The 25,157-nt window shown below is 40.3% G+C and overlaps 1 pseudogene across 1 annotated transcript; it reads left to right on the top strand.

The window, feature by feature from the left end:
- Positions 1–20,181: 20,181 nt before the first annotated feature.
- On the top strand, positions 20,182–21,152 carry LOC122700312 (annotated as a pseudogene). The gene has a single exon (XR_006342744.1). The product of XR_006342744.1 is annotated as a proteasome subunit alpha type-6-like (transcript).
- Positions 21,153–25,157: the final 4,005 nt, after the last annotated feature.

Below are 25,157 nucleotides of genomic sequence, written 5' to 3'. Positions count from 1 at the left end.
GTGTTCTCCCAAAGGAAAGAGATGCCTCCATTTAATGACTTTACCTGGTTAGCGTTCCATAGCCAGATTCTGAGCTCTCTTTGCTGGTCTTTCTTTGTTAATGTTGCTTGTTACAGAAAATTCTGATTCCTGTATTAGCTGTTCTCAGCGGGGCGGGGGCAGGGGGTGGTGTTTGTTTGCAGTTACACACAGATTTTTTCATACTAAATACTCTAGCCATTTCAGAGCAAGTTTCAGGATGAGTATATTCTTACTGTTCATTCTTCACTCCTACATGCTTCCTGATTTAGGACGTGGGAATTGCAAGGAAGGCCAACCAACCTGCCCTCACCAGCCTCTCCAGCTCTAATCTCCTACTGTTACGGTCAGACAAGCCAATCCTATTAAGTGGGAGGAACTCTATGGGTGGGAGGCAAGAGGTGCCTCTAATGGGCTTTGAGTGGCCCAGGTGAAAGGGGTGATGTGGAGCACCTTGCTGAATGCTGACTGAGCCCTGAATTTGCGGCTCCCACTTTCCTCACCCCTACTTCTGTTTCCAAATAAGTGATTTGCATGCCAACAGTTACATTCCACAAACAAGCCATTTCCTCTTCCTTGGGGGAAGGCGACTGAGAGGAGAAGGCGGAAGAAACACCTCTTTAGAAAAACGGGATTGTGTTAAAGCTTTCCTACATCCTTAGGCTCTTCGTTTGAGAGCTCCACTCTCTTCCCCACTCCATGTAAATGCATTACAAAACACTCACATACCCTGTTAAAAGATCTGTGTTTCTTCCCTGGTAAAATTACAGAAGGATTTAAAATTTTCACTTTAAAAATTATCTGAGTCCAGGGAACTGATATCTGCACAAATGCATGGGAAATGAAAAAATGTAATGTACAAATTGTTTCCCAATGAAATAAATTACCTAAAGGACACTAAATTTAAGAACTCATTGAGTCGCCATAATGTTAGCTATTGCAGGCATATAATTAGACATTTACTGGTTTATATTTTGAGTTTCTTTTCATATGTTAAAAAATACACTGATATTATGCCATCTATCTCTCATGTACACATGATTAGAAAAATACCATCATATTTTTTCAGGGTTAGATATTGCCTTAGGCCCTTAAAACCTCATGGGATCTAAGCGCTGGGCCTCTTAGAGCCTAACAGATATACTTGGGAGGTAAATAATCCTCGAAAAAACAAAGAAAAAATATTCATGTAAAAAGTTATGGCAAATCCAGGTTAGCAAATGGATACACAAGACCAGAAGTTCAGTTCTGTTGGGGCTCCCTTCCAACCCAAAGGCTCTACTAAAACCCTGGACTTTTACACCCACTCCCCTCCAGCCTTGCCATAGGAAGCAGTAATCCCACCACAGAGGTTTCTATTTCAGACCCACTTTCATCCCTTGGGACTCTCCTCCAGGCTGTCCTTCCTAAACCACTTGAATCTCATTTCTCCTGCAGCTGATTTTTTTCTTTTTCAAGATGTTAACAATTTCTCTGGAACCATCTGGATGTTATTAAGAAAGTGTCCCGGGTCCTCTGAGGCAGCTGGCTGCGGCCTCTTGCCTTGTTTCCTGTGTCCTGGATGTCTTAAGTTGACTTTCATAAGAAATTTGGAATATTAGCTTAAAAAAAGAAACAGTCAATATTTTTTAGGCGCTGAGCTCTTGCAGCTTAATTTCCCCGGCTGCGACTTTGCATTTTGCGTTCCCATCGTTGGCCCCAGCTCTGGGAAGGATGAAGCACGTCTGTTTTAAAAACAGAAGGCCCAAGAGCTCCGGGTGAACCAGAAAACCAGTCTTCCCCACCCTCCCCGGTTGGCCTAACAAAACCTACCTAATGGCTGCTGCTGCCTGGCCATTTCCACACCTCCAACCCCTCCTCCAAATTGAGATCTGCCCCCCACCTCCCATTGTGGTCCAAGAATAAACACCAGTTAGTTCAGCTCTAATAGATGCTCTCTTGGCATTCTTGAAGGAAAAAGAACAAAGGCCAAAAAAAGAGCCTACTGATGACAATGTTTCCTTGGTTGAAAGGGGTAATGTGAGTAGGTCAGATGATAGGGGGCTTTTCTAACCAGCATCCAGGAACAGCTGGGACCAGAACAGGGAAGCTCCTGAGAAGCAGTTTTACTACTCAGACTCTGTAAACGGGGCCGGGGCACTGTCTCACCTCCCTTCCTGCTTATTACTCAAACACAGCCAAGTCTTGGTTGATGGCCTGGACCATTTGCCTTCCCTACTAAATGCACGCATGCCCACCTCCTTCTTCCTTCCGGTCCTTAAGCCATCACTCCCAACCTACTTTTATCTCATCACCCTGTTGATTTCACTGATACAGTTAACACTTCATCTTTGGAAGATCTTAAGACCCCCTAGACAGTGCTAAGTCAGACAACACAGTTAAGATGCTACCACTCTACCTAAGAAGCCTAATTACAGAATGACTTTCTGGAACACACCTTGACCATCTGTCTCTGATGCCAGTGAGACCAAGAGAAGTTTTTTGTTTTTGTTTTTTTCTTTTTTCCTTCTGGCTACTCCACACAGCATGTGAAATTTCCCTAACGAAGGATCCAACTGGTCCCCCTGCAGTAGAAGTACAGCTGTCTTAGCCAGTGGACCATCAGGGAAGTCTGTCTGAGAGAAGTTTTGAAGGGAGACATACAATCCCCTCTCCTTCAAGGATTCTCTCAGGAGGTAGGGCTGTGCCTCTACGCGCCTGATTTCCTTGTCACAACCCGCAAGGGTCTTCATCCTCGGTCTGGTGAGTACTAGATAAATCATAAGTGGACCCCTCTTCCAATCTTTTTATTTTGAAAAATTTCAAGCTACAAAAAAAAAAAAAGTTAAAATAATACTTCAATAAACTCCTGTGTACCTTTTACCTGGATCACCAATTGTTCAAATATTACCACACTGGCTTTCTCCCAACACTCTTTTTTTCCTGATTACTTTCAAATATCATGACATTTTATCCCTCAGTGAAAGTGAAAGTCGTTCAGTCGTGTCGGACTCTTCAAGACCCCATGGACTATACAGTCCATGGAATTCTCCAGGGCGGAATTCTCCAGGCCAGAGTACTGGAGTGGGAAGCCTTTCCCTTTTCCAGGGGATCTTCCCAACCCAGGGATCGAAACCAGGTCTCCTGCATTGCAGGCAGATTCTTTACCAGCTGAACCAAAAGGGAAGCCCAAGAATACTGGAGTGGGTAGCCTATCCCTTCTCCAGCAGACCTTCCCAACCCAGGAATCGAACCTGGGTCTCCTGCATTACAGGCAGATTCTTTACCAACTGAGCTATCAGGTAAGCCCTTATCCCTCAGTACTTCATCCTTAAATACATCCCTAAGTATTTCCTATGAGGTAGAATATACTCCTATACAGCCACAAAACCATTATCACACCTAAGAAATTTAAAATTGAAAAAATATCATCTGACACCTCATACTCAAATTTCTCCAACAGCCCCAATCAATGTCCTTATAGCTTTAACTAAGATATAATCCATGTGTCACAAAATTCACTTCTTTCAAGTGTTCAATTCAGTTTCAATATATTCTCAAGGTTGTACAACCATCACCTGTATCTAAAACATCTTCAACATCCCAGGAAGAAACCCAGTAACTAATTATCAGTCATTCCCCATTCTTTCCTCCCCCAATTCCTTGACAACCACTAGTCTATTTTTTGTCTCAACAGATTTGCCTATCCTGGAAACTTCACAGAAATAGAATCATAAAGTATGTAGTCCTTTATATCTAGTTTCTTTCCTTTAGCATAATGTTTTTGAAGGTCACTCACGTTGTAGCGTGTATTATTTCATTCCTTTCCTGGTTGAAAAATATTACATTGTGGGGCTTCCCTAGTGGCTCAGTGGTAAAGAATCTGCCTGCAGGAGACAAGGGTTTGATCCCTGATCCAAGAGGATCCCACATACCATGGAGCAACTAAGACTGAGGGCCACAGTTACTGAACCCCTGTGCCCCAGAGCCCATGAACTGCAACAAGAAAAGCCATCACAATGAGAAGCCTTCATACCACAACTTGGAGAGGAGCCCCTGTGTTCAACAACTTGAGAAAAGTCTTCACAGCGATGAAGACCCATCACAGTCAAAAATAAGCAAATAAATAAAATTTTAAAAAAATATATCACATTGTACAAAAATGTCACATTTTGTTTATTCCTTTGTTAAGTGATGAATATTTGGGTTGTTTTATAGCTGTTCAAAAGCCAGAATTTGATCAAGGACTACACACTGCATTTAACTGCCATGTCTTTAGTTTCCTTTAATTTAAATCATGAATCATTCTACATCATTAATTCTAGAACATTAGATTCTAGAAACTCTTCCCCTGTTTTTCTTTCTATCTTTTACCACAGTAAATTTTTTTGAAGAGTACAGATTGATTCTCTTGGAGAATATCCTTGTGGATTTTATCTGATGTTTCATAAATTTGATTTCAGTTCAGTTCAGTCGCTCAGTCGTGTCCGACTCTTTGCAGCCCCATGAACCACAGCACGCCAGGCCCCCCTGTCCATCACCAACTCCTGGAGTTTATTCAAACTCATGCCCATCGAGTTGGTGATGCCATCCAGCCATCTCATCCTCTGTCGTCCCCTTCTCCTCCTGCCCCCAATCCCTCCCAGCATCAGGGTCTTCTCCAATGAGTCAACTCTTCACATGAGGTGGCCAAAGTACTGGAGTTTCAGCTTCAGCATCAGTCCTTCCAATGAATACCCAGGACTGATCTCCTTTAGGATGGACTGGTTGGATCTCCTTGCAGTCCAAGGGACTCTCAAGAGTCTTCTCCAACTTTGGGTTAGACAATTTTGGCAATAATGCCACAGGTGGGTGAGGTTGTATATTTCCTATTAACACATCAGAAAGTACATAATGTCAGTATGTCTTAATTTATGAAGCTAAATTTGACCATTTGATTATTTGGTATCTACCAAGTCTCCCCCATAAGAAAGATATATTTTTCTCTTTGTATTGTATTTGTTGTTGTTTAGTTACTAAGCTGTGTCCGACTCTTCGCCACCCCACTGGTGAAAGCACACCAGGCTCCTCTGTCCTCCATGACCTCCCAGGGTTTGCTCAAATTCATGTCCACTGAGTAAGTGATGCTATCCAACCATCTCATCCTCTCTTGCCCTCTTCTCTTCCTGCCCTCAATCTTCCCCAGCATTAGGTTCTTTTCCAATGAAGCAGCTTCTCGCATCATGTGGCCAAAGTATTGGACTTCAGCTTCAGCATCAGTCCTTCCAATGAATACTCAGGGTTGATTTTCTTTAGGATTGTCTGGTTTGATCTCCTTGCAGTCTAAGGGTCTCTCAACAGTCTTCTCCTGTACAATTAGAAAGTATCCATTATTCAGTGCGTAGCCTTCCTTATATGGTCCAACACTCACATCTGTACATGAATACAGGAAAAGCTATGGCTTTGACTATACAGAGCTTTTTCAGTCAAGTGATGTCTCTGCTTTTGAATATGCTGTCTAGGTTTGCCATAGCTTTCCTTCCAAGGAGCAAGCATCTTTTCGTTTCATGGCTGCAATCATTGTCCGTGGTGATTTTGGAGTTTAAGAAAATAAAATCTGTCACTGCTTCCGTATGTTTCCCAAACAACCTTTAACAAAGATTTTAGCCTCCAATGATGATCGTACCTGAATCCAATTATTAAAAGTGTCATAAAACAGTAATTTGGTGACTTTTCTAACTCTGTAATTCCTTCCACATACAGCTACTGGAATTTCATTTCTTTAAAAAAAAAAAAAAAGCTTTTCTGGCTCTGTTCCACATTTTAAATCATTGCAAACTCATGAATTTTTTCTCTCAAAGTTTTATAGTCAGCAAGCATCACTGTCATTATTTTTCTGATGCTCAAACTGTTCCAAATTTGAGAAGTGGGAGCCAATTCAGGCCAGAGCATTGTCTTTTTGACATGTCCCCAATCTTTAAGCACTTCATCATTTTGTGGCACAAGAAAATGTTCCAGATCAGCTTGTATTTTTCCTTCTCCAGAACTTAAAAGTGGCACTTCTTCACAAATACCTAGTTTCTTTCGTGAATAATGGTATTTAGAAACCAAGATTTGGGTGCTGGATGTGCTTACTGATACTAAGCTGTCTCAGATGTTTTTGCCTGAATGACTCAGAACCTTTATTTAAACCTTACATGTGTAACATCTCTTGTGATTTCTATCTGGGTTTCAGTTAGTTGGTAACTACTACACATTCAGTGGGTCGTAAATATTATAGGCTATAGTTTTTCCAGTAGTCATGTATGGACGTGAGAGCGGGACTATAAAGAAAGCTGAGCGCCGAAGAATTGATGCTTTTGAATTGTGGTGTTGGAAAAGACTCTCAAGAGTCCCCTGGACTGCAAAGAGATCCAACCAGTCCATCCTAAAGGAAATCAGTCCTGAATATTCATTGGAAGGACTGATGCTGAAGCTGAAACTCCAATACTTTGGCCACCTGATGCAAAGAACTGACTCATTGGAAAAGACCCAGATGCTGGGAAAGATTGAAGGCAGGAGGAGAAGGGGACGACAGAGGATGAGATGGTTGGATGGCATCACTGACTCAATGGACATGAGTTTGAGTAAACTCTGGGAGTGGGCAATGGACAGGGAGGCCTGGTGTGCTACAATCCATGGGGTCACAAAGAGTCAGACACGACTGAGCAACTGAACTGAACTATTATAGGCACAATAGCTGTCATCTTTTTGGTATTTACTAAGGACTCAAAAGCTTATACTTGGTGTTTCACACCAGTGCTTCACCTAATCTTTGTAACAGTTAAATAGTGTAGGCGCTGTTATTTATCCTTATTTAACAAATGACATAACTGAAGTAGAGAGTGGTTTGGCCACCTGTTCAAGGTCACACAGCCATGAACAAACTATTGACCAGAAACATATTAATATATCTTTTGTTACTCAAACATCATTGACCATAGTGTCTCAATATTCACTTATATAACAAGTTGCTGGCCATAGGCCTTAATTTCTGCAAAAATCCCCAGGTCAATAATGTGTTAAGTGGATGAGCTAGACTAGACTCCAGGTATATCTGACTTCAGAACTGCTGAACTACTAGGTGATACTATGCCAGTAACAATCACGGTGCAGGAAATATGTCTTCAAGCCTGCAATCCACTCCTGGGTGTACTACACCACATTTGTAAAGTGAGTATCATTATAATCCACTGCCAAGACACAGTGTGGTATGAGAAGGGCACAAGGCTCACTGATGAGTCTGTAAACCTTTTACTTTTCCAGGTTTCAGGTATGTCACCTGTAAGGGTGGAATAATGATACTTAGGCTTGAGTATCATGTAAGGTTGCAGTGGGGAATCAAAGAGTGTCATAAGCAGAAACCTTTGTAAGAATTATAAAGCTTCCTCGATAATAAGGAAGTGATTTTCAAATCAAACAGTGTGGGTAAGAATTACTGGGGGAAGGGGAGTGTGCTAAATTTCAAGTTCAGATTGCTGGGCCCTGCTCCTAGAGATACTGATTTAGTGGCCTGGTGTGGGGCCCAGGAATCTGAATTTTTAACACACTTCCAAGTGATTCTGACACAGGTAGCTCCAGATCTCACTTAGAAAAACTCTCATGTAGTTAAAGACAACGAGACAGGAGATGATGAACCCATGCTTAGAAGCCACTTTTACATCTTTTCACACCCATTCCTTGCAACTGATTGCTTTTTCTTCCTCAGGCTCAAATGTCACTTTTCCTGACCCTCTGACACAGTCAGCCTCTCCTGTTACCTCCTCTCATCACACCCTTTGATTCCTCACAGCACATGACGACCTGATAACTCTGTAATTTCAGTGAGTAATGTGATGCTTAATGTCTGCCTCTCCTGACAGAGTGTAAGCATCAGAGGACAGTAAAAACGACCTCCTCAGTATGCCCAGTGTCCCAACACAGTGGAAAGTCAATAAATGTCTGTTGGAGAGATGCACAAATGAAGGAACAAAAAGTAATAACTTTATTACTAAACAAAGATTGGACAGAATGCAGAATTCTTAAATAATTAATACAGAATAAAGTTCATTACTCACATGAATAATTGGGTACCCCACTTCCTGTTCTCAGTATCTTTCCCGGGGTCCTTGGAAAGACAGTTTTCATAGAGGAAATTGCACTTTTAATGACAAATTTGGGGACAATCTGCTCAGAATAGGCAGGAATTCATAATGAAATTATGGCCCTCTGTTCTGGCCTCTCCTCCCACTTCCTTCCCCTCCTGGCTCTACTTGTCATCTCGCTCTCAGGCAGCAGCATCTCCTCTTCCTGACTCCTGCCAATTCTCTCTAACCTGTACCATACAGGAGAGCCGCTTGCCCAGGCAGTGGGGGTCTTTCCCTCTGGCCATCATTAATCATGTGTGTTCCCTAAGTTCTGTGTATTTCCATTTGTGCATTTATCTCCATCCTGAATGGGGCCTGTAAAACTCCTTTATGGTTTCGCCTTAGGCCAAATAAGCATTGGATTTCACAATCAGAGTTTACGCTCATATATTTATGGCAAGGTGGAAGGTGAGGTTGTTTTGTTTTAAATACTTGTTTCTCCAAAGTGGCTGCTGACTCTTTCTGGGAAAGCTGCAAGAATACATGTGAAGGGGTGAGAACAGGAACCACCTCTATCAAGTGATGGGGTCAAAGACATACTACCCTAGCAGACAGCACTTTGGCATAGCGACTATTTTAAACTGACGGAGTTTGAAAGAATAGCAGAAGCAGGAAGGTCTCTCTGGCCTTCCCCTTTCATCTTCTTCCCTGAAGCAGGTCATCAGACCCTCTTGAAGGAGATACCTTCTCTACATCCAGAGGAATGAAGCATCTTTATCTCCAAGTCAGAGAAACATGGAGAAGAAATCAAGCGAACAGACCTTGAGAAGTTTTCCCCAGTTACTACAGTTACTGCCTCATACTCTGCTCTATCCTATTTCTATAGGGCTGCCCACTCTCGCTCAAACCCAGCATAAACACACTTAGTTTCTTCAAGTCTTCATTACCTTTTGAAGGATCCTTGTGTCATGTAAAAGTTATATTAAATTTGTATACTTTTCTCCTGTTAATTTGCCTTTGTCAGGTTAATTTTCAGACCCAGCCAAGAATCCTAAGAGGGTCAAGAAAAATTATTTTCCTCCCCTAAAGCAGGTTTCCAGAACTTTACAACATCTGTGAACCTGAGGCAGCAGCACAGTACTAAACAGGGACCCCGGGGATTTACGTGATAGTTTTCCATAGAGACCCAGTTCCCAGAACACTAGGGTGAAGGACAAAGATCCAAAGCATTTTCAAAGCTTCAACTTTTAACTAGACATAAGAGCATCCTGAAACTTGCTGGCCTCAGAAAACATTTAAAAGGAAGATATACAAAGATTCTTACAAAGCTGGTCAATCTCATTTCTCAGGAAATTCTCTGTGGTTTGAGCACGCCCAAAATTCAGACCTGAGGATGGCCAGAGTGAGATATGACTTGGCACCAGGTGTGCTTGTCTCCTTGCCTGAGGTAAACGGTGCGGTGGCTCATCTGGTTCAAGGCTACACTCCACCACTTACTAGAGGAGCAATGTAGGACGCAGTACTTCCTCTTTGGGCCTCAGAATCCTCAGCTGTCAGATGACGGTGGTAGCCCATACTGAGGACAACAGCAGACTCCTCACAGGAGCGTTGTGAGCTCTAAGTGGAAAGTATACATACTTTACCAGAAAGCCTGATGCAGAGTGCGTGTCAGCAGCTATTATTTCAATCTCTGAATTTGAAGAGGTTCTCGGGCAGCGGGGGGCTTTGGCCTCTCTATGTGCCCGTGTGGAGTCTTAGTTCCCAGACCTGGGATTGAACCTGTGCCCCCTGCATTGACAGCACAGTATCTTAACCATTGGATTGCCAGGGAAATACCAGGAGGTTCCCAGTTTTAGCCATATACTTATACTATGAGGTCCAGCTGCCTTTCTACAGCAGTAAAATAAATCTACATAGTGCTCAACTGCCCCAGTACATGTTGTCACCCAGCACCTTCTGGGTGATTTCCAGTTTAGGGAGTGGACTACATCCTAAGTTCTCTTTCCTGGAGGTAAAAGATGCCTACCCACATATCTGGCTTCCCTTAAAGATGAGTGCAGGTGTGGGACTAGTCTTCTCTAATTACAGCCAGAGATCCTTCTCTTCTCAAGAGTAACATGCAAAATCCATTTTGTGGGAGGCTGGGAGCCCAAGCATGTAAGCTTGAGGGGCAGCCCTGGCAGAATCTTAGGTATCCAGGGCCTAGTATCATGGTGTGACCTGCACTCTGTGCCTGGCTGTGGCAAATGCTGAACTTTTCCTGGATAGTCTGTCCAGGTAGCTTGGGCCTCCTCCCTGGCCATAGTCTGATACTGCTTAGCCCTCTGAAGAACCTGTGAACCTCAAAATATCCTTCAGCAAATTTCCATTTCTGCTTCAACTAGCTGGATTATGTTATGGGGCTGGTGACGAAGAACCTGCTCAATCTCCCTGTCTACTGGGTTAGCAAAATACAAAAGCAATGAATTTCAAGAAGCCAATGAAGCTCTATGATTCAACGGAAACATCAATGTAATGATTTGTGTTTGCAGGGAAATGGAGCAATATTTGGGACTTGGAAATCTTTCTATTAAGGAGATTTTCATATACATGGAATTTGTTATAACTTTGTCTTCTACTTATAACTGAAGAAAAGTTATGACCAACCTAGACAGCATATTAAAAAGCAGAGACATTACTTTGCCAACAAAGGTCCGTCTAGTCAAAGCTATGGTTTTTCCAGAAGTCAGGTATGGATGTGAGAGCGGGACTATAAAGAAAGCTGAGCGCTGAAGAATTGATGCTTTTGAATTGTGGTGTTGGAGAAGACTCTTGAGAGTCCCTTGGACTGCAAGGAGATCCAAGCAGTCCACCCTAAAGGAGCTCAGTCCTGAATATTCATTGAAAGGACTGATGCTGAAGCTGAAACTCCAATACTTTGGCCACCTGATGTGAAGAGCTGACTCATTTGAAAAGATCCTGATGCTGGGAAAGATTGAAGGCAGGAGGAGAAGGGGACGACAGAGGATGAGACAGTTGGATGGCATCACCGACTAAATGGACAGGAGCTTGAGTAAACTCCGGGAGTTGGCGATGGACAGGGAGGCCTGGCCTGCTGCAGTCCATGGGGTCACAAAGAGTCGGACATGACTGAGTGACTGCACTAAACTGAACTGAAAGCTGAAAGGGGCTTCACAGATAATGTAGATCGACCCATTGGTTTCAGTGAGGAACTGGAATACCAGAGAAGGAAAGTGACTTGCCCAAGGTCACACAGTAACTGTAGCCTAGTGTTAAAGATCACACCAGCTCAGAAGTCAGATCCTGGCTCTGCTACTTACTAACTGTACAACCTCAATCTATCCATGTAGTCTTTAAGCCAGTTTTCTTAGTCTCCTCATTTGCTAAATGAAGAAAGTAATAGTCTATATCTTATAGGTTCTTGTGAAGAGTAAATGACATAGTATATCCATAGTGTTTAGCATATGCTCAAAAAACAGTAAACGTTAAATAAATGTTAGCTGATATTAGCTTATCCTTAAACAAATATTTACCGTAACCCACTATAAGCCAAGCACTGTGCTGTGTGTGTGTTAGTTGCTTAGTTGTGTCCAACTCTTTGCAACCCCACAGACTGTAGCCACCAGGCTCCTCTCCTCCTAGAGAATCCCACTAGGGATTCTCTAGGCAAGAAAACTGGAGTGGGTTGCCATTTCCTACTCCAGGGGATCTTCCCAACTCAGGGATCAGAAAGATCCCAACATGGCTAAAGTATTCTTGAGAAAGCAGAACAAAGCTGGAGATATCATGCTCCTAGACTTCAAAATATATCACAAAGCTATAATAATCAAAAGAGTATGGTACTGGCATAAAATAGGTTTTCACACAGATCAATGAAACAAAACAGACAGCCCCAAAATGAACACATGCATATACAGTCAATTAATTTATGACAAAAAGGCCAAGACTATACAATGGGGAAAGGACATTTCTTCAATAAACGGTGCTGTGAAAACTGGATAGCTTCATGCCAAAGAATGAAACTGGATCACTCTCTTACACTAGACACAAAAATTAACTCAAATGTAAGCCTGAAATCATTAAACTCCTAGAAGAAAACATAGGTGATAAGCTCCTTGACAACATTTTTCCTGATGGTATTTTTTTGGATTTGTCACCAAAAGCAAAGGCAACAAAAGCAAAAATAAACTAGTTTACATCAAACTAAAAATCTTCTGTACAACAAAGGAAATCATTAGCAAAATAAGAAAGCAATCTACTGAATGGGAGAAAACATTTGCAAGTCCTATCTATAAGGGATTAATATCCAAAATAAAAAAAGAATTCATACAACTCAATAGCAAATAACCAAAAAAAAAAAAAAAAAACAATTTTTTAAAGGGCACAGCATCTAAATAGACATCTTCCCAAAGAAGACATATAGATAGCCAACATGAAAACATACTCAACATCACCAACCATTAGGGAAACACAAATCAAAACCACAATGAGATATCACCTCACACATTTTAGGATGACACCTGTGTGCTTGATGGTACTATTTCCTGTTGTAAACTAATAAATTTTAAAGTACTTGTAGGAGTGGCTTGGGTCAAGAAGATGGACACCACTTCCTCTGAAACCCATGACAAGAAGGTAAGGATGAATGGTTTATCACTTTATAGTTTAAGACCCCTAGTCTCTTTTTCCTCTGGATAGTGGGGGATGAGGTGGAAGAAGGCTGAAACAGCTGTTAAAAGCTGTTAAAAACCAGGTGAAGGGATTACTTCCCAACCTTCAGATGCATGCTGTACCTTCTGTGCTGGCCCACTTGATCACTAAAATGCACTAAATCTGAATCCCAGTTCAGGTTCAACTAGGGCATACTACCATACTTAGCAAACCCACTTCATTCAAGCTTCAATATTCACCTACATTTTTTCTCTCACATCCTTGTGTATGATTTCATATTTTAATTTTAAATCTTGCTTTTAGAAGTTGTTTAGATTACTTAAAGCAGTGATATAATTTTGTTTCCAAATATTAGTCAGTTGTGTCAACACCATTTATTGACTCAGTTCAGTTCAGTTCAGTTGCTCAGTCGTGTCTGACTCTTTGCAACCCCATGAACCGCAGCATGCCAGGCCTCCCTGTCCATCACCAACTCCCGGAGTCCACCCAAACCCATGTCCATTGTGTCGGTGATGCCATCCAACCACCTCATCCTCTGTCGTCTCCTTCTCCTCCTGCCCTCAATCTTTCCCAGCATCAGGGTCTTTTCAAATGAGTCAGCTCTCCACATCAGGTGACCAAAGTATTGAAGTTTCAGCTTCAACATCAGTCCCTCCAATGAACACCCAGGACTAATCTCCTTTAGGATGAACTGGTTGGGTCTCCTTGCAGTCCAAGGGACTCTCAAGAGTCTTCTCCAACACCACAGTTCAAAAGCATCAATTCTTCTGCACTCAGCTTTCTTTATAGTCCGACTCTCACATCCATACATGACTACTGGAAAAACCATAACCTTGATCAGATGGACCTTTGTTGGCAAAGTAATATCTCTGCTTTTTAAAATGCTGTCTAGGTTGGTCCTAACTTTTCTTCCAAGGAGCATCTTTTAATTTCATGGCTGCAATCACCATCTGCAGTCATTTTGGAGCCCAGAAAAATAAAGTCAGCCACGGTTTCCACTGTTTCCCCATCTATTTCCCATGAAGTGATGGGACCAGATGCCATGATCTTAGTTTTCTGAATTTTGAGCTTTAAGCCAACTTTCTCACTCTCTTCTTTCATCAAGAGGCTCTTTAGTTCTTCACTTTCTGCCATAAGGGTGGTGTCATCTGTGTATCTGAGGTTATTGATACTTCTCCCAGCAATCTTGATTCCAGCTTGTGCTTCCTCCAGCCCAGCATTTCTCATGATGTACTCTGCGTATAAGTTAAATAAGTAGGGTGACAATATACAGCCTTGACGTATTCCTTTTCCCATCTGGAACCAGTGTGTTGTTCCATGTCCAGCTCTAATTGTTGCCTCCTACCTGTATATAGGTTTCTCAAGAGGCAGGTCAGGTGGTCTGGTATTCCCAGCTCTTTCAGAACTTTCCAGTTTGTGGTGATCCACACAGTCAAAGGCTTTGGCATAGTCAATAAAGCAGAAATAGATGTTTTTCTGGAACTCTCTTGCTTTTTCAATGATCCAGCGGATGTTGGCAATTTGATCTCTGGTTCCTCTGCCTTTTCTAAAACCAGCTTGAACATCTGGAAGTTCATAGTTCACGTATTGCTGAAGCCTGGCTTGCAGAATTTTGAGCATTACTTTACTAAGCGTGTGAGATGAGTGCAATTGTGCGGTAGTTTTGAGCATTCTTTGGCATTGCCTTTCTTTGGGATTGGAATGAAAACTGACCTTTTCCAGTCCTGTGGCCACTGCTGAGTTTTCCAAATTTGTTGACATATTGAGTGCAGCACTTTCACAGCATCATCTTTTAGAATTTGAAATAGCTCAACTGGAATTCCATCACCTCCACTAGCTTTGTTCATAGTGATGCTTCCTAAGGCCCACCTGACTTCACATTCCAGGATGTCCAGCCCTAGGTGAGAGTGAGCGATCACACCTTCATGATTATCTGGATCGTGAAGATCTTTTTTACTGACTAAGTGACTAACCCATTTACTGACTAACCCATCCTTTCTCCACTGGTTTAAAATACTGTCATTATCAGGACTGGTCTACAGAAACATGAAACTGACTTTAATATTGAAAAGAGTCTTTCACATCTTTAGTTGACAGTTAACTGTGGCTCTCAAGCAGAGGACCAAAGCCTTGTTTCTAAGAATTGACAGAGTTTGTGCTGCTTCATATACCACATGCAAGCAGAACTACCAGCCTTTCTTTCCTCATCATAAACTACTGGTTGCTCAGAATGAGCGCTCTGTAATCAGAAAACCCAGGTTTTCTATCTTCCTCTTCACTAGTTAAGTGACACTGATTATAATATTTTGTAGCCCAGTCTCTCTTTCTATAAACTGGAGATACCAGAAGTACTACTGCACAGGCAGTTGAAAGGATTATGGCATTTAAAGTGCCTGAGCAATAATAATACCAATAGAATGTTGTTTATTATTGTCACTGGTGATGTTATCGAGTCTCATAATCAGCACCTCGATGGGCTTATGATGGACTGTGGAGCACCCATGTTTCCTGTTCACACATCCAGCAATTCCTGTTAAGCATCTTCTGTGTTTTGTCGCCATCCTAGCAGTGAACAATAAACATCTCTACCTTCTTAGAACTTACACACTAGTGGAGGAAAACAGTTAAACCAATGGCCAAACAAGTAAATATCTGGTAATGTGAACAGTACTGTGGTGAAAGTGAAGCAAAATTATATAATAAAGTTCACTGGGGAGCTTACCTTAAACAGGCAGTCAGAGAAGCCCTCATGAAGGGATGTAAAATTTAAAGTGAAGGTGAAGTCGCTCAGTCGGGTCCGACTCTGCGACCCCGTGGACTGAAGCCTAATAGGCTCCTCCGTCCATGGGATTCTCCAGGCAAAAATACTGGAGTGGGTTGCCATTTCCTTCTCCAGGGGATCTTTCCGACCCAGGGATTGAACCCAGGTCTCCTGCATTGCAGGCAGACGCTTTAACCTCTGAGCCACCAGGGAAGTTTTAAGGTGAGCCTCAAATAAGAAAAAGGAGCCTATCAGATTGTGTTGTCTTTCAAATATTTGGAGTTTTCCTAGACTTTCCACTGTTTTAAATTTCTAATTCAATTCTACTATAGTCAGAAAATATTCTGCATATAATTTTAAGCCTTGTAAATTTATTGAGATGTGTTTTATAGCCCAGGATGTGTCTATCTTGATGAATGTACCATATGCACTTGAAAAAGAAAACATTATTCTGCAGTTGTTACACTGTGTTAGTAAATATCCATTAGACAAAAAAAGTTGATAGTGCTATTCATTTCCTCTATAGTTTTATTTATCTCTTGTGTAGTTCTATTAATTCCTGAGAGAAGAGTTATAAAATTATTATTTTCTAATAATGACTGTGGATATGTCTATTTCTCCCTTTAACACTATTTTTGTCAGGTATTTTGAAGCTCTTATTAGGAGCATGCATACTTATGATTGATCAGTTATGAATTGGCCATTTTATCATTATGATATGTCTCTTTTGACCCCTTTATCTTAAAGTCTACTTTACCTGATATTAAGCCAATCTAGTCATTTTATGCTATTTGCATGTTATAACTAAATCTATCCATTTAGTTTCAACCTGTTTGTGCCTTGATACTTAAAATGGGTTACTTATAGACAGAATATATATGGGAGCTTGTATTTTTATGCAGCTTGTTAATCTCTGCTTTAACTGGAGTGTTTATTCTATTTACATTTCATGATTATTTGGATTTAGGTCTAACACGTTACTATTTTGTTTTCTGCCTGTCCTCTTTGTTTTGGTTCCTCTTTGCCTACCTTCTTTTGAGTTAATCAAATGTTTTTAGAATTCCATTTTATCTATTAGTGTTTTGGGTACATCTCTTTCTGTTTTTTGTTTTACTTTACCTAAGCGGCTGCTGGAGAGATTACAATATATATCCTTAACATTTCACAATCCTCTTAATGTGATACCATTTCACATAAGAATCTTACAGCTGTATATACCCATTTTCTCCTTTCCCATTCTTAACACTGTAGTTTTCTATAAATGTGGGATATTAATAAATCCCCAAACATGTTATAATTTTTCTTTTAAACAGTCATATGTAGTTTAAAAGAACTAGAAGGAAGAACGCCTTTCCTATTTATTTACATATTTGCCATATCCAGTGCTCTTCATCCCCTCCTGATAGCCTAGATTTCCCTCTGGTATCTTTCCCTTCAACCTGGAGAACTTCCTGTAGCATTTCTTATAGTGTAGTCAACTCACAATGAAGTCTCTTAATTTTATTTATCTTAAAATGTCCTCTCTGTGCCCCCTCATTCTTAAAAAGTATTTTTGTGGAAAACAGCATCCTAGGTTGGTTTCCGTTTCTTCCAGCATTTTAAAATTACTGTCATCTATAGAAGCCTGAAAACAGTGGGAGAAGTCCCTGTCATAGGGGACTTCATACTCTATTCAAATAGAGTCATTCATACTCTATTTCTCTGGCTGCTTTCAAGATTTACTCATCTTTTGTTTTCTTCAGATTTATGATGTTTTGCCTTGAGTATAGTTTTCTCTTTATTCAATTTGGGGCTTATTTGGTTTCATTAATTATTAAGTGTATGACTTTAACTAAAGAAAGGACATCTTCAGCCATTGTTTCATCAAATATTTTTCTGTTCCATGCTCTTTCCTCTTCTTGGAAACTTCTGGAACTCCAATTAAATGTATGCTAGACCTTTTTATATTGTTCACAGGTCATGAGATTTTAAAATCTTTTTCCTCTCTATTCTTCATCTTGGATGATTTCTATTGATCTACCTCTAAGTTTATGAAGTCTTTCTTTTGCTATCTTTAATCTTCCATTAATATCATCCAGTAAATTTTTCCAGATACTTCATTTTTCAGTTCTAGAACTCTTACTTTTTTTTGTAATTTCTCTTTTTCTGCTGAGATTTCCATTTTTTCATTCATTGTGAGAATATTTTCCTACAGGTACCTGAATGTAGCTATAATAGTTGCTTTAAAACCTCTGTGTGCTAAATACTACAAATAGATCATCCAGTGATGGGTATCCAAAGATTGTCTTTGCTAGAGTGTGAGTCACATTTTTCTGTTTCTTTCATGGGCCTGGTAATTTTGTAGTATTTCCTGACCAGAAAGAATGTGCTGTAAAACCCCTGGACTCTGTTGTATTTTTCCAAGTAGTTTTATTATTATTACCTTGCTCACTTTTAGCAGGCCAATTGACTTGACTAACATGAAACCCTAAGCTCTGCTTCCCTTGCAGTGGGTGGCAGTTGATATCTCTGTTGAGTTCTATAAGGCTTATTCTGGGCTCTTTGGGGTCTACCCCACACAAGCATAATTCAGACATCAGCCAGGTCTCTGGGCAACCCATCTTTGCTCTATCCCACTTTTCTTTTTTTTTTTTTTTCTATCCCACTTTTCAAACATAGACTCTTTCCCAATTGTATCTGCTTTCGATGACTCACTAGTCCCTCCAGGTAGCTGTTTATCTATTTTTTCCAGAGTTTATAGCTGTTATCTACATGAGGGTTTGTCTGACAGGAGTTTGCTAGATATTATTAGAAGTAGTCCACTGTAAATTTTTAAATGGGGGACCACCAAAAATTTTTATTTACTTCTTAAATAAGTAATTTTGGCTGCCATATAGGAGGAATGAATTGTAGCAGGAATCAATAGTGGAAGCAAGGAAAGCTGTTATGAAGCCACTTCAATGGTCTAGAAAAGAGTTGAGGGGGCTTATACCATGGAGAGAAGCAGAAAGATTCACATGTAAAGGTAAAGTCAACACGATTTGCTAAAAGATGAGATGTGATAATTAGAGAAAGAGAAAATGCCAGGATTACTGGTGAGTTTATAGCCTGGGCACTTGGGTAGATAACGGTCTCTCTTCATGATAGAGAAGACTCAGGAAGAAGCAGGCTGGGTGGGTATAGTAAGACATACTAAGTTTGAGGTGCTTATGAAATTATTTAAGAAGCGTCAAGTATATATGACGCTTAAGAAGTAAATAAAATTTCTTGGTGGTCTCCCATTTAAAAATTTACAATGGACTACTTCCAAGCTGGATATATGACACAGGAGCTCAAGGCAGAGGTTACACTTGAAGGTATGGAGTTGATGTCTTCAGTTTACATAAGGTATATAACATAATAAGACTAAGGAAAGTGGAGGTGAAAAGAGGTGGCTGCAAGAACCAACCCATGGACTTAACAAAATTTAGAGGTTCAGCAGAGGAGAAGAGGCCAGCAAAAAAGAAATCAAAAAGGAATCAAAGAATAAGATAGGAGAAAAACAGTAGAGGGGGAAAAAAAAACTTTAATAAGAGATGTTGACACAGTAGTTAGAATGACTATTATCGTAAAGACAAGAAATAGCAAGTATCTAGTGAGGATGTGGAAAAAGGATCCTTGTGCACTGTTGATGGAAATGTCAATTCGTGCAGCCACTATGGAAAAAATTATGGAGGTGTCTCAAAAATTTAAAAATAGAACTACCTCATGATCTAGTAATTCCACTTCTGGATATTTATCCAAAGAAAATGAAAACACTAACTCGAAAAGATATATACACTCCCACATTCACTGCAGCATTATTTACAATAGCCAAGATATGGAAATAACCTATGTCTCCATCAGTGGATACATGGGTAAAGAAGATGTGGTGCATATATTTATAAGGTAATACTATTCAGCCATAAAAAAAATAATGAAATCTTGCCATCTGCAACAACACAGGCACATCTTGAGGGCATTATGCTAAATAAAGTAAGTCAGAGAAAAACAAATGTAGTATGATCTCATTTATATGTGGAACCTAAAAAAACAAACAAAAACACCTAAGCTCCAAGCCCACTAATACAGATTCCCCTGGAGAAGGAAATGGCAACTGGCTCCAGTATTCTTGCCTGGGAAATCCCATGGACAGAGGAGCCTGGCAGGCTACAGTCCATGGGCTTGTAAAGAGTCGGACAAGACCAAGCAACTGAGCACACATGCAGCATGCATACTGTACAGCATTGTGACTATAGTTAATAAAGCTGTATTGCATATCTGAACATTGCCAAGAATATATCTTCAAAGTCCTCATCACAAGGAAAAAAAATTATGTAACTACGTATGGTGATAGATATTAACTAGACTTACTGTGTGATCATTTCATAATATACAAAGACATCAAATTATTATGTTGTACACTTAAAATTAATGTGTAATGTTATGTCAATTATGGCCCAAGTTCAAAAAAGAAGGAATCAAGTTGATTGCTGCTGTGAGTTTGAGAAAAATGAAGACAGAAAACAACCTTTAGACTTCGTGTTGGAGGGTATCTGTGAGTAAGGGTCTGAAGCCCATGTGGGTCATCCTTGAGGAGAAAACTGAAGGTAAGGAACATGTTACATTGGTGGCTAGGGAGAATATTTGTAAAAGTTACACAGTGGGCTTGTACGCCTGGTGTAGGAGCTAGGAGGCCCGAGATTGTGCTTGGAATAGTGGTGCACCATGTCCCGGGGTTCCAGCGCTGGTTTTGACCGACACATTACCATTTTTTCTCCCGAGGGACGGCTCTACCAAGTAGAATATGCTTTTAAGGCTATTAACCAGGATGGCCTTACATCAGTAGCTGTCAGAGGGAAAGACTGTGCAGTGATTGTCACACAGAAGAAAGTGCCTGACAAATTACTGGATTCCAGCACAGTGACTCACTTATTCAAGATAACTGAAAACATTGGCTGTGTGATGACAGGAATGACAGCTGACAGTAGATCCCAGGTACAGAGGGCACGCTATGAGGCAGCTAATTGAAAATACAAGTATGGTTACGAAATTCCCGTGGACATGCTGTGTAAAAGAATTGCTGATATTTCTCAGGTCTACACACAGAATGCTGAAATGAGGCCTCTTGGTTGTTGTATGATTTTAATTGGTATAGATGAAGAACAAGGCCCTCAGGTGTACAAGTGTGATCCTGCAGGTTACTATTGTGGGTTTAAAGCAACTGCTGCAGGAGTTAAACAAACTGAGTCAACCAGCTTCCTTGAAAAAAAAGTAAAGAAGAAATTTGATTGGACCTTTGAACAGACAGTGGAAACTGCGATTACATGCCTGTCTACTGTTCTATCAATTGATTTCAAACCTTCAGAAATAGAAGTTGGAGTAGTTACAGTCGAAAATCCTAAATTCAGGATTCTTACAGAAGCAGAGATTGACGCTCACCTTGTTGCTCTAGCAGAGAGAGACTAGACACTGTAGTTAGTTTACCAAATCCGTGACACCACTTGCTTGTGTGTTTGGTAACAACAGACCAACATTTCGGGGGCCCCTCGATTGAAAAAGGAACTTCTCCCACTCTTGCTGCCACTGAAATGGTTAGGACTCTGTATAAATAAAACCAGTGCTTTTGGAAAAAAAAAAAAGTTACACAGTGAACAGGAAAGAATTCAGCCAGTGTCTGAAGGCAGATGTGGGTCAAAGAAAGCTTTTTTCAGTTTCATATTGGAGATACAAGACTGTTTGTATATTAAAAAAAAAAAAAAAAGAATGTATGTATACTGATAGGGACTATCCACTTGCCTTTACTGTGTGGTCATGGCTAGATTCCCCCACTGTCATGTAATTACTGATAGGTACCTTGTGGTCACTGATTCTAACAGTTCTACACTTAAGATCCTATTTAAATGTTAAATATATATATATATATGAAAATCCTTGTATAATATGAGAATTTTCTCTGGGTGATATGGGCAGTCAGTTCTTTTAGTGATGTATTGTATTGGTCTTTCCTACAATCCCCAGAGGAGCAATGCAAGGTAGTGATGAGAATACAGACTTTGGTATGACTCAGACCCAAGTTTAAGTTCTGGTTCTGCCTATTTCTAAAGCTCTATTTTTAAAAATAATAAACACAGATCACTAGTCAACTTTCTGTGTGTCTTCTAGACTTCATTTCTATATCTGACTTTTCATTCTTGGATTCAATGACTGCCCTGTCCATGTAACTTTAGGTAATATGTCCTGCAACCACTTTAAAATCTACCTCGGTACCAAAAACTATAAGTACAGGTGACCTGAGCCCTGCACTCAGTATTTGCACTGCGGATGTGAGCTAGTCCAAGAATCTCTGGCCACCAGGGATCACTAAATTGCATAAGCAGGTGTCTGTGCAAAGTCCAAGAGGTTAATCATGAACAACTTATTTTATCTGTGGCTACAGAGGTAGAATCAGTGTCGTCAACACCAGGCAAACACAACAAAGCCTTTCCTAAGAGAGATCCAGAAAGATAAGTCAGACAGAAATGCACCTGTTACAAAGATTATGCTTTTCCTGGGATTTCCTACAGGTTTTCCAACAACTGGTCATATTTGTCTACATGGTCACTCTTTTCCCCTCTGCCTTATCTGAACTAACAGTACTCAAAACAAGACAAAAATTATACTTCTCCATGAAACCTATTAAAAGACAGGGCACTCTCCACATCAATGGAAAGGATCAGATTTCCCATCTCAAGTCAAAGGAAAAGATCTGAGAGTGGTTATGTTTCATGTCTAGAAATTATATTGAGAGTCATTTATTCAAAGATTAGATTTCCCATTGTTCTCACTTGGAGGTCTGGAATTTGCCTGAAAACAAATCAACAAGAAAAATAGGTATTTCCTAATGATTTGCATATACTTTTTATGCTACCCGGAAAGTCAAAACCACTAGAGTATCAAACTAATAGTACACTTCAGAGTGAAACAGAGAAAACAGTGACTCATTGACAAGTAAAAATATAAATGTTCCACCAAAGGCTTCTGAGTGTTCACCTAGTTTTACACACTGTCTCAGTAAATGGAGCTCCTGTATTCTTGCATTAAGGAATGCTTCTTCTCCGGCCTCTTTAACATTGGAAATGAGCAGACAAAGCTCTGTTGCCGCCAGTAACTCATCCACATTTCGTTCCACACACATACATGCCAGTCTGAGAAACACAATCTTCCTGCTCCTACAGTATGAAAGGCTGCCTTGGCCCCATGGTGCCAAGGAGTCTAGGTATCCTAAGAAAGAGCTTAGATTGTAGGCTACACAACCTCTCCCCTGGGAAAGCCCTGATGACAGCAGCCATAGAAACCACCACCCAAGATAGAGGCTTGTGGGTGAATTATTACTATTTTAAATTATAAAACCTCCTTCCAGGTCCAACCAGAGTTAACAGAATAGATTTGGCAGGAAACAGCAAGATTACGAAAAGAGGAATTAACAAAATGGAATATACATGGTGGTCAAACTGAGCAGCAAATCAGCCTGTGCTATGGGTCTCTAGGGCTCCCCTAATAGCTCAGTTGGTAAAGAATCTGCCTACAATGGAGGAGACTCTGGTTCAGTTCCTGGGTTGGGAGGATCCCCTGGAGAAGGAATAGGCTACCCACTCCAGTATTCTTGGGCTTCCCTGGTGACTCAGCTGGTAAAGAATCCGCCTGCAATGCGGAAGACCTGGGTTTGATCCCTGGGTTGGGAAGATACCCTGGAGAAGGGAAAGGCTACCCACTCTAGTACTCTAGCCTGGAGAATTCCATGGACTGTATAGTCCATGGGGTCGGGGTCGCAAAGAGCTGGACACGACTGAGCGACTTTCACTTCACTTCATGGGTCTCTAACCTCTCTGGACTCCTAGACATTCATTTTTACCAGCCTAACTTATCTGATTTCCTTAGGAGATTTACTGAGCCCACAGCAATCATAGGAGACTGAAGACTGAAATCCTTTTCATTTTCATCAAAGGGGTTGGTTGGGGCCCTTTATTAATGAGTGTAAGAGTATGTGTGTATAAAAGAAGAGAAAACATAACATTTTCAACTGTGTCCCCTGGAAGATGTGCAGTATGGATATAGATAACTGTAACTTCCTGGTATTAAACTAAAGGCAGGATTTCTCAGCGTGCTCTACAGGCCACTTGTGCCAAACTCAACTGGGGCATCTGTTTAACATATAGATTCCTAGGCTCCTACCCGCAGATATTCTCCTTTAGTGGTCAGAGGCGGGTTCTAGGAATCTGCATTCCTGACATACTCCCCTAGTGATTCTCAGGTGCCTAGTGTTTGAAACGCACTAGCATAGGGTATGGGAAGAATTATTACAGGATTGGGCCTTGTGGAATAAAACAAATAGATTTCCTTCACCTCTACTTTCAGACAGGCCAAGGTTGTTACATACATAATAAAGGTAAGATTGTTCAAAATATGGGATTAGGACAACTGGCATCTATGTGAAAAAATAAATGTGACTTCTGCCTCACACCATACACAATATTAATTCTAGGAGAATGAAAAAAAAAAAAGTAAATATGAAAAACCAGCAATTCTTTCCCTTTAGAAGGAACAACAAGAAGAATTTTTCATTTTGTGATAGGGAAAGACTTTTTTGAACAAGCTACAATAAGATCAAAGGACTTCCCTGGTGGCTCAGATGGTAAAGCGTCTGCCTATAATGAGAGAGACCCAGGTTCAATCCCTGGGTGGGGAAGATTTCCTGGAGAAGGAAATGGCAACTCTCTCCAGTATTCTTGCCTGGAAAATCCCATGGATGGTGGAGCCTGGTAGGCTACAGTCCATGGGGTCACAAAGAGTTGGACACAACTGAGCAACTTCACTTTCACTTTTCACAATAAGATAAAAGTAAAAAAGAATGATTTATCAATTTGCCTACATGAAGTTTTAAAAAAAATCTTTATATATAAGATTTGAAATATAAAAGATAAGAAACCAACTAAGAGAAGATATTTGAAAGACTCAAAGCTGATAAAAGTCTACTAAAACTCCTTATAAACCAGTGGGAAATAGAAAACCCAGTATAGAAATAGATAAAGGATACAGACAATTCACTAAACAAACACATGAAATACCCAACAAGCAAATGAAAAAATACTCAACTCACTAACACTCCAGAAAATGCAAACATTTTAAAAAATTAAATATTATTTTCATACCTATCAGAATGGAAAAAATATTTTAAACTGATGATATTAAGTGCTTGTGAGAATCTTAAGAAATGACAGCTCCTATACATTGCTAACGGTGCTATAAATTCATTGAATCAGTTTAGAGAGCAATTTCTTAATCTCTACTTAATTATAAAATATACATTACATTATGACCCATCAATTCTACTTACAAGTAAACAGTGAGGAAAATTTCCTGTATGTACACAAGGAAATGTGTATAAGAAAGTTCATTTTGGCCTTGCTGACAATTATACATTAAGAAAAAAGAAAATATGGAGAATGCTTTCCTTAAAAGCCAAAATATCCATCCATAGAGCAGTGAATAAACAAACTGTGCTATATCCATATGGCAGATCACTAACAGCAACTGAATGAAGTAGAGCTACTGAAGTAACAGGGATACATCTAAAAAACACAATATCCAAAGTTAAGCATATTCCA

The sequence above is a fragment of the Cervus elaphus genome, chromosome 9 (genome assembly GCF_910594005.1).
Source record: "Cervus elaphus chromosome 9, mCerEla1.1, whole genome shotgun sequence".
NCBI classification, from domain to species: Eukaryota; Metazoa; Chordata; class Mammalia; order Artiodactyla; family Cervidae; genus Cervus; species Cervus elaphus.
Note: the sequence above shows the minus strand (reverse complement) of the source record. Positions and strands in the feature narration are given on the sequence as shown.